The sequence below is a fragment of the Chionomys nivalis genome, chromosome 5, assembly GCF_950005125.1.
Source record: "Chionomys nivalis chromosome 5, mChiNiv1.1, whole genome shotgun sequence".
In the NCBI taxonomy this organism is placed as follows: domain Eukaryota; kingdom Metazoa; phylum Chordata; class Mammalia; order Rodentia; family Cricetidae; genus Chionomys; species Chionomys nivalis.
Window position 1 is genome coordinate 22,351,111 of NC_080090.1, and position 10,765 is coordinate 22,361,875.

Genomic DNA, 10,765 nt, shown 5'->3' on the forward strand with positions numbered 1-10,765 from the left:
TATCTATACCGGAGACCTCTGCACCCGTGCACACACGTACCTGCAAATTTCCCACAGACCTTCCTGAACCACCCCATCCAAACCCCATCTAAACCTGGCCTTTTGTGTACATGGGATTCACACACTCACACACACACACACACACAGAGAGAGAGAGAGAGAGACAGAGACAGAGAGACAGAGACAGAGAGACAGAGACAGAGAGACAGACAGAGAGACAGACAGAGAGATAGAGGGAGACAGAGATGGGGGGATGAAGAGAGCTACTGCACAAGTTACTGGAACTGGCATTGGGGGCCAGGTGACTTTATTTTTGCCATGGGAAGAAGCTAGAACGGCACTGAGAACAACAAGGCAAGTGGAGAAAAGGCGCAGGCGTGTGGTTCACCAGCTTTCCCTATTAAACACAATGACTGAGCCTTGCTTGCTTAATACATTGATACACAGCACCTAACCTGAGATCTGATCAGAAGTTAGCAAAAGCTGTTAAAATGATTTAAAAATAATAGCAATTTTTGTTGCTATATAAACAATTAGGCCATTAAGAGCACTTGCTGCTCATGAAGAGAACCTGAGTTTGATTCCAAGCATCCACATGATAGTTCACAACCATCCACAATTTCAGTTTCAGAGGTTCTGATACTTTCCTCTGATCACTGTGGGTACTGCATGCATGTGGCATACATACATTGATGCAAGCAAAACCCTCACACACATGAAATAAAATACATCTAAAACTATTTAAATGATAGCTAATGTTACTGAAGCTCTATCAGAAGGTAGTCCATTTTACTGTTTTTAATATTTACGAGTTCATTTATTATTTCCAACTTTAATGACTATGAACTACAACCGTACTTATTTCCCGGATGAGGAAACTAAGAAATGGAATATTAAAGTCAACTTGCCCAACGTCAAATAAAAAATAGGAGACTGTGAATGTTAATATTTCAACTTAATGGGATCTACAAACACTTAGAACACATGCACACTTATAAGGAAATATCTAGATCATGTTAACATAAGGAAGCCCATCTTACCTAAGGTCAGGACCTTTTCCTGGATTGGAATCCTGGACCCTCATCTACGTTTTAGTCACTGAAATACTGCTCTTCAGAGCTACCCTGCGTTACCACTCCCGTCCCACACACATGGGGAGACAAGTCAGAGAAGCAGGGCAGCAGGTTGTGGCAGGCAACCTTATGTACTTACACACAGTGTATACATTGCAGTACTTAAATAATACATACATTTCAACTCCTGTGTCTAGAATGGGTTTGCCTTTTGCTTTGTAATTATGTTGCACCTCTCCCTCTCCCTTTTCCCTTCCTTCCTTCCCCTTCCCTCCCTCCCTCCCTCCCTCCCTCCCTCCCTCCCTCCCTCCCTCCCTCCCTTCCTCCCTCCTCTTCTCTCTCTCTCTCTCTCTCTCTCTCTCTCTCTCTCTCTCTCTCTCTCTCTCTCTCTCTCTCTCTCTCTCTCTCTCTTCTTCTCTTCCTTTCTCTCTCCCACTTCCTCTCTCCTTCCCTCCCTTCTCCTTTTCACTTGTCAACACAGGACAAAACAGTAAAATATCCCCCCCTCCATGCAGGCATTTCAACTTTGGACTCTCCAGCCTCCAGAACAGTAGGAAATATGTCTTTTCTTTATGAATTATTCCTTCTCTCGTACCATATGTGTGTTTTGAGAAACAAGTGACGACTAAAATGATCTTTTACAAACTCAGTTACTGCCGTGGTTTCAGACAAGCAGCATGGGTCCTTGTAATGACTCCTGGTAAGCCCCACTCCCAAACACACAAGCATTCGATCCTTGCTTCAAAACATTTTTTTCCAGAATTCTGAAATTTCTGAATTCCTCCCCACATTCTCTTCTTCACCATACTAGTTTCACAGAAGATGGATTCCAGGACCCTGGGAAGCCTGCCCTTTCATGCTTCTGATTTTCTTCTACAAGCAGAAGGCTGTGCTGGACCATTCATGCCTGCCCAGCTTTCATCGTTTGGGACTCATTCAGCCAGCGTATGTACCAGCAGTTGTGGGAACATGGAAACTAGCAAAGAGAACAATGCCTCCCTTTTGATACTTTTTATATTTTACTATAGTGGATTCTGTGGTGAAAATAGTCAGGCAAGGAGAAGGGATAAAGAGGTTTTTCTTTTTTTTTTTTCATGAAACTGTTTAATTAGGTTGTTAGCAATTTAGAAAACCAGCTTGTGAGGCTACATCCTATTGGTCAGAGAGAACTGAGATCTCAGGTAGCCCTGGAGTTGAGGAACAGCTCTGATCTTTGGAAAAAAATCTACCAGTCTACAGTTTTCTGATCAGCCTTGCGCTGCTCTGTAATCTCGTACTTCTCCCTCTGTGTCAAAGATCGCCGTCTCCTGGTGCCTAGACTTGCAGAGCTGCTTCTTCTCGAAGTACCAGTCAGGTGTTTGTGGATTTTAACCTTACTGATATCAACTATTTTAGAGGTGGCAATGACAAACTTCTGGGGTGTTCTTTGCAGAGGAACTCTGTTGAGGGCAAGAGGTCGTGTCACGCGTAGCAAGCCGCTGCCCAGCTGCTTCGGGAAAACTACTCTCTTGCCCCTGTGGTGCCCGGTGGGGATGACCGGGACAGTCCCAGGAGTGATGCTGGCACTCAGCTGTCTCACATGCTGACTTGAAGGGCTTCTTGCTGTGGCTTCCGAGGCACATCTTTGGTAGGATAGTGCTTGGGCGTTTTTTGAAGTTTAACCACCGGGTACCACCATTCTTGTAGCCACCAACCGGTTTTATGACAGTAGCAAGGACTTCTTTCTTCTTCTTTTCAACCTTGGTTTTCACAGCTGAGTATTTTCTTTTGTATTTCTGGAATACATAGCAGATCAGGAGTACCTGCCAATTCTTCTAATCAAGGCAGGGTTTCGGCTTCAAGGGGGTTTTTCTTTCTTGGGCTTTTTAACAGTAGGGTCATCCTTTTTGACTGCACCAATGGCAGGGAACCAGCAGCAGGGGCATCATTGCCAGCCTTCTTGGCTGCAGGTTTCTTCTGTGTCAGGCTTCTCAGGTACCATCTTTCAAGATGCGGAAGAGAACTAAGGTCCCCGTGGCAACTCTTAAAGAGAAAAGCATAATGGGTGGCTTATAGTTCAGAGGTTTAGTCCATCATCATCATGGTGAGATATGGCACTATGTAGGCAGATATGATGCTGGAGAAGCTGAGGGTTCTATACCTTGATCCACAGGCAACAGAAGCAACTGTGTGTCACATTGAGCATTGCTTAAGCATATGAGATCTCAGAGCCTACCCTGGCACAATGACACATTTCCTCCAACAAGGCCATACCTATTCCAACAAACCCACACCTTGCTTTTTTTTCTATTTTTTAAAATTGATTTTTATTGAGCTCTACATTTTTCTCTGCTTGCCTCCCTGCCTCTCCCCTTCCCTTCAACCCTCTCCCAAGGTCCCCATGCTCCCAATTTACTCAGGAGATCTTGTCTCTTTCTACTTACCATTTAGATTATATCTATGTATGTCTCTCTTAGGGTCCTCATTGTTGTCTAGGTTCTCTGGGATTGTGATTTGTTGGCTGGTTTTCTTTGCTTTATGTTTAAAAACCATTTGTGAGTGAGTACATATGATACTTCTCTTTCTGGGTCTGGGTTACCTCACTCAAAATGATGTTTTCTAGCTCTATCCATTTGCTTGAAAATTCAAGCTGTCATTATTTTTTTCTGCTGTGTAGTACTCCATTGTGTAAACGTACCACATTTTCCTTATCCGTTCTTCGGTCAAGGGGCATTTAGGTTGTTTCCAGTTTCTGGCTATGACAAACAAAGCTGCTATGAACATAGCTGAGCACTTGTCCTTGTGGTACGATTGAGCATCCTTTGGATATATACCCAAAAGTGGTATTACTGGGTCTTGAGGAAGGTTGTTTCCTAATTTTCTGAGAAATCACCACACTGCCATCCAAAAGGGGCTGTACCAGCTTGTATTTCCAGCACCAATGCAGAAGTGTTCTCTTTTCCCCACAACCTCTCCAGCATAAGTTGTCATCAGTGTTTTTGATCTTAGCCATTCTTTCAGGTGTAATATGGAATCTCAGAGTTGTTTTGATTTTTGGGATAAAGAATTTTTAGAAATTAGGGAACGATGCTCTGTGTGTGGATGGTGGTGGTGGGGGAGCCTTAATAGATCTTGAAGAAGAGATAGCCGCATGAGTATCTGAGGAGCAGAAGAGAGACAATTCTTGTAATACAGAAGATGGAGATGAGGATGTACTTAAGAATTCTCGAACACTAATGACAAGTGTGAAGCAGGCCTCAGGAGAGGACATTATGATTGGAGCCAAAGCCATCATGTATGTCCTGGGGACTCTAGAAAGGACCTTGCATTTTGTTCCAAGATACCTGGGAGACAAGCAACAAAAAAGAAATGACATAGGCTGAGATGTTAAATGCACCTCTTCAGTAGCCTATTGATGGGTTCAGAGGACCAAGACAGATACAAAGAGACTAATTAGGTAGTGTTGAACGTATTGCAGGTGAGGAGATGTGCTTGTATTTTAGGTATTCTTTTTTCAAGGCAGAATTTGTAAGGCAATTTTTTTGTTCCCATAATAAAATGCCTGAACTAATTAACACTATGAGAAAAGATTTATTTGGTTCATGTTTTTGGAGGCTCAAATTAAAGATTAGGGGATCCCATTGATTTGGGCCTCTCAGATGGCAACTGCGACTGGACCAGAAGGCAATGGTAGAGACTGCATGGGGGAGGGAACTGCTCACAGTCATGAGCCGGGAGAAGAGTGAGATGAGACCATCGTGCCTCCCATCCTCTTTGAAGCATTGGAATGCCCCCAAATTTAAGAAGCCCCCATAAGGCCTAAGCTTTCACAGCACCTCCCAATAGTATCACCGAGGACAAAAGCTTTACCACATAGACCTTTGGGGAACACTACTCATATTCAAACCAAAGCACAGAGCCCGTGGAATTTGCTGAGAGCTGGATTTGGAACAGAGTGGAGTTAAGGAAAGTCACAAGTATCTGGCCTGAATAGTTGAGTGACCATGGCAGCAATTAACTGAGACAGAGAAAACACTTCAGGTGAAGTGAGAGGCTCAGAGTGAGAAAGCAAGAGTTGACTTAGTATATAGGAAACTTCCGATGTGGGATAAACCTCCCCATGCAGATGCTGAGAAGTCGCTGCATGTACAAAATTTGAATTCAGGAAAGATAGTTGTAAAACTGAATGTGTTAGCTCAAAAGACTGGGTAAGATGGCCTGAGACATGGAGATAAAGAAATAATTAAGCTTAAGATTTAACCTAGAAATATTTCACTTTTTATCGATAAGAGAGAATCATAATAAAGAACAAAAGAGAGCAAGACAGAATGGGATCTCATGGACAAGAAGGAGTGCTGGCTAGTGCTGCTAGTTTGAGTTAGCTTTCAAAGGTAGTTCACCCTTTATCTTAGCTTAGTCTTTCTTTTTCAATTTCTCTCCAAGTAGTCCTTGAAGGGACAACTCAGGACTTTTCAATGATCTAATTTGACACTATCTGGGCCTCTTTCCCTTTCAAAATTCTCTCCATATGTCACAAAAAAATCTTGGTCTAGTCAGTTACAGGAACAAGGAACAAGTTATGTCATGAATTACCCGAGCCCCTTCTGGGTCAATTCGTATGAATAGTTTCTCTCACATCTTCATTCTGTTTACCAAGAATTCCTAGAATCATAATTGCAATGTTTTGTAATAACCATTATTCCCTCCGCTGTCATCATCTGTATGGCGTGTTGTGAAAACAAACAATACTCAATAATGTTTATCACAGGATAAGATATGATAGGATTTAATGTCACTGCAGGTGGGTTCTTATTCTGGCTTTGCTAATGAAATGTTTGCTAATAAGACATATTTAGAAAAGTACATCTCTGGCTTTTAACTGAGCTGTCTAGATTAACAAATAAGTGTCAGTCTGTGAGCCAAGTTGGAAAGATATCTAGGTAGGTCTTTGGAAGGTGATAGATGACATGCAGGCATGACTTTAAGGCTCTCCAGAGAATAAACTGAGTAAAGATGGCAGGTAAGAGCCAAAAAAAAATCTCCAATTTGATAGCAAAGTAAAACAGAAAATGATAAAAGTAGAACAGAGGCATTTCAATCTGTCCCAGATGGATTGGTGAATTTGTAGAGCTCCAACCTTCGAGTGAGAGAGAAGGAGCAAGGCGCACCCAAGAGCGAGCCTCAGAAAATCTGCACTGTACTCTCAGTAACGGACATTTTGTTGTTTTTCATGCTTTTACTTTTCTTAAGGTGTTATTCGTTGACGGTTTCATCACCAATGTGGTGAATTTTAGTCATCTTCGCACCTATCGCCTGCGTGTCCACCTTCCTCTTGTTGAAACTGCTCTTCACGAGATGTCACACTCTTACTTTCAGGTCTTTTGGTGTGTGTGACCCGCTGAAACTAATTAGGGTACCCGCATGAGCACTGGGTGGTTATTAGAGATCATCGGCTATTCGTCAGTGGTTATCTCCAAGTGACCATTAACCACCAATAGTCCCTTGGGGAGGGTGGGGCTCCGTGAGCATCACCCCTATGCGAGATGAGATGTTGAAGGCCCAAACTTGTGCAGGTAACCCCAGCTGCAGTGAAGTCGTGAGTGCAAGGGCGGTGTCCTGACCAGACAATGTGGTTTCACAGTGTACCACCTTGTCTTCCAATTCTTACACTCTTTCCACCCCTTCCTCCTTAATGTTTCCTGAGCCCAGGGAGGAGGTGGTGGCGACATAGACGTCTTGATGCAAGCTGAGAACTCGACCATCATTTATTCTTGAAACTTTGACCGGTTATGAATCTCTGCACTAACCACTGCCCACAGCTACAAGAATCATCTCTTCCCAAGGCTGGAGGTATCACTAATCTGTGGGTGTAATGGGAGTGTTTAGAAGGCAGTTTAACGGCACGCCCATTTAGCATCACAACGGTGATAGGCTCCCCTCGAAGGCCTATGACTTACCCAGCGCATGGGTTCTTGACTAAATTCACAGCATCAAGCATGGGTTCCTTCCCACGAAACAGGCCTTAGATCTAGACAGAAAGTAGCTGGCTATTCCCATCGTGACCACGCCACTGCTGTACCAATGGGCACATGTTGGCAGGGAGACCAGTACTCTAGTCTGCAAATTTCAAAGCTAGGTAAGATTATTAGTGGCTTTTCTCCGCCAGGAGTCTGCATAGCACCTTCTAGGCTGTGAGAGCTAGCTGGCAGAGAGGAGGCTCTCAGCTCAGTCGCAGCTTGGTCTCTCTGTGCTCTGTATCCAAAGTGTGCGGTTGATGTCTTTAGCAATAGGCCTTATCATCAAATCCTGGTGGGTGACCAAGAGCAGTGGTGAAGCTGTACTGTTTTGAGAGCCTCTGGGCCCCTTGACCTCCCTGACCTCAACAACTGTTGAGGTATCTTACAATTGGCATTGGAAGACGTATTTAATAACCTATGGCTTCTGAAGGAAGCATTGCTCCCCCATACAAGGTACCTCTGTTCAGATTCTAATTATTACAATTTAAATGAACTTACAAAATGGTAAAGTTTCCAATCTCTACTTTTGGTTTTCCCCATCTACCATTCCCTTCCACCCTCCCCTACTTAGACCATTCCATCCTCTGCCTCCCAGCGTCTACTTTCATTTTGCACTTGTAATAGAGATATTAACAAGAAAAACAGAAGGGAAAGAAAAGTTGTGCTCTATATTGACATAGATAGGAAAGATACCAGGTAAACTCTTGACCAGAGCAATGGTGAGACACCATTTCCAAAACACCCTGAGTTAGCAGCTTGGGAGTCCCAGACTGGCCGTGAGGTTCATTTTCAGGAAACAAAAGCAAGTATTGCCTAAGAGTATCCAAAAGCTTGGTGGGTAGAACCCCATAGATTGTGGGAAAGAAGTGTATACAGTATCAGTAAGGAAATAGGAACAAAGATCCAAGTGACCCAGCAGACGTTGGAAAGGACTGTCCAGGGTACTTCCCACAGATGAGGCCAGCATCTCTGGCACAGCCTCACAAAGAACTACTCGGGGGTGTAACAGGCATCTGGGAACCTGGGAAAGAACACCAAGAAAGCAGAGAGTGGAAGGGCAGGACCTCATTCACGCTCACACATATACCCACGCCACGCTCTTCTTCACGTGTTTTTCCCTCACTGAACACCTAGTATCTATGCTGGAGGCCAGATCTGTCCTGCTGTCTTCTCTCTCTTGCTCTCACTGTTATTTCTTCTCCTCTGGCTCTTACACACACACACACACACACACACACACACACATCTTTTCTTTATCCTTATTTTTGTTTTCATGGGCTTTCCCAAAGAACATAAGCTGGCCTATTCTTTGCAGGGTCACTATAGCGACATAAGCTGGCCTATTCTTTGCAGGGTCGCTATGGCCCGGATGCCTAAGACATGGAGCTCTTTTTGGCAATCATATTACATTATTTTCTCTTTCTCTTTTCATCCTACCTTTAGCCAAAACTGCCTCATTCCCCACCCTGACTCCCGTCCCCCATTCTATCTAGTTTTTCCATCCTCTCCTTTTTTTCTCAACCCAATATGAATCACAAGTCACTCCGCTCCTTTCCCGTCTACTCATATCCATAGGACTTAATATCTTAGTGATTCTGTTCTATTAGTATTAGTTTATTTCTTACAATGAGTGGAGAGTAATAGGTGATCGTTTGTTACTTGGCTATTACCATATGTTCTTGGTGGGCTTTCACTTTGATAGCGGTCATTTTTCTTTTTTCAAGAGAGTTTCTACTTTCAGGGGAGTATTGGGGCCTAGTCTGATGCCCTAAACGCCAACCAAGCAGAGAAAAAAAAAATGCCACTCCAACCTTATTACAACCCGGCCACTCTTGACCATTTTGAATATTCTTGTTTTTAAAAAGTCCTATTTAAAACAAATTCCAACCAGCAACCTAACTTGGATGATCCAGCCTCAATACAAAAACACAAAAGTACAAAAAACAAAGACAATATAGCTCAGTGCTCTGAGGAAGGCAGAGGAGGCAGGAGATTGTGGCGGTTGCTGAAGGATGAGAAAGAGGCAGAATGCCCACAAAAGTAGGAGTCTGAAGCCTGGTGCTGCGTGTCACGGTGCTACGTGTCACAGTGCTGCGTGTCACGGTGCCAATGTCACGCTCCTCCGAAGCAAGGGACAGAAGTGAGCAAAGTTCACATTCTAGGACACACCTGGATTTGTGCTTCCATTTTCCGGCTCAGGCTTCTCCTTGCTCTTCCCCCCATAGCGCTACTCTTGGGGATTTTCTCCTGCCTTCTGGTTTATATCAAATTATATCAGAATTTATCAAGCATCACTCCTACCCACTGGTCCTTCAAGGACACTCGTGTGCAGTCTCCACCCATCCCTCCATCACACCTGCCTTCTTGTTTTCCTGCCATCTCCCCATTTGTATCTTGAAGGTGTAGCTCTTGTAAACTAGAGACGTCAGCCTTGAGTTTTTCTTATCTGTTTTAATAGTCTTTCCTTTAATTAAATGTTTTGTCTGTTTATACTTAGTGCAAGTATTAGTGTAGTCGGATTTAGGTCTGATATTTACTGCTTGATTGTTCTTTTTGGGTTTTTTTCTTGCCATTTTTTCCTTTTACTTAAAAAACATTAGATTTTTTTTTAATAATTTACTTTTAGTAACGCCACCCACTGTTGAACCTTTAAGCACTCTTATTTGCATTTTTCCCTTTGTATTTTCTCTTTATCAACCTTTGGTCACACCTCTAATAAAGTGTTTGAATCTTTCTAAACTTATTTGGAGATTGTCTCACTATGTAGCACTGGTTGGCCTGGAACTCACTGTGTGGGTCAGACTGGCCTCCAACTCACAGAGATTCCCCTGCCTCTGCTTCCCAATGACCGAAATTAATGTCATTCATCACCATTCCTGGTTTATCTTCCTACTTTTTATTGATATGGAGGATATATATCTCTATAGATATAAACATTATAAATATCTTCTCCCACTCTTATGTCTGGTTCTTATATCCCCATAGGAGTTTCTTTTGGTTAAAAGACTTTTCTTCGGATTTACTTTTAATGTTATTCATGCATATGTGTATGTCTCTGTATGTGAGCATGTCATGTGTGCAAGTGCTCTCTGAGGCCAGAGGAAGATGTCAGATCCCCTGAGTCTCCTTATGTCAATCCTGGGACTCAGGTCCTTTGGAAGAGTAGCAAGAGCTGCTAACCACTAAGCCATCTCTCCAGCTCCAAAAGAAGTCTTTGGTATTGTTGTCATAAGACCTACACTATGATTTCTCAACTGTAGAATAGGATTTGTAGTAGAATTCCATTCATAGGGTTTATGGGAAGAATAAAAAAGACAATGTGTGTACTCTTCGCACAGCGACTGACATTTAGAAAAGCTTATTAAATTTACTATTCGCTCCCTCCTGTCCCCATCTAACCGATTTCCTGTTTCTGAGTCTCTTAGAAGAAACCGGTAACATCTGTCATCTACTAGCGCACGTGAAGGGACCTAACCCACAGACCCCAAAGCTGCAGGATCTCCACAACGCAGGGCGATAGCAGAATAACCAAGAGGAGTTCCAGTGAGGGCCTGGCACCAATAGTGTTACAGACACCAGAGGCCTCAAACCAGACCAATGAACATTCACAAGTAAAGATACATGGAAAAGGTTTACTGTGTGACTCACTGTGTCACACTGTAGCTTCCGTGACGAGGCTGTTTATTTTTCCTTCTC

At 43.2% G+C, this 10,765-nt stretch overlaps 1 pseudogene; it reads right to left on the minus strand.

Annotated features, from left to right (window-relative positions):
• Window positions 1-2,197: 2,197 nt before the first annotated feature.
• On the minus strand, window positions 2,198-9,292 carry LOC130874579 (60S ribosomal protein L6-like; annotated as a pseudogene).
• Window positions 9,293-10,765: the final 1,473 nt, after the last annotated feature.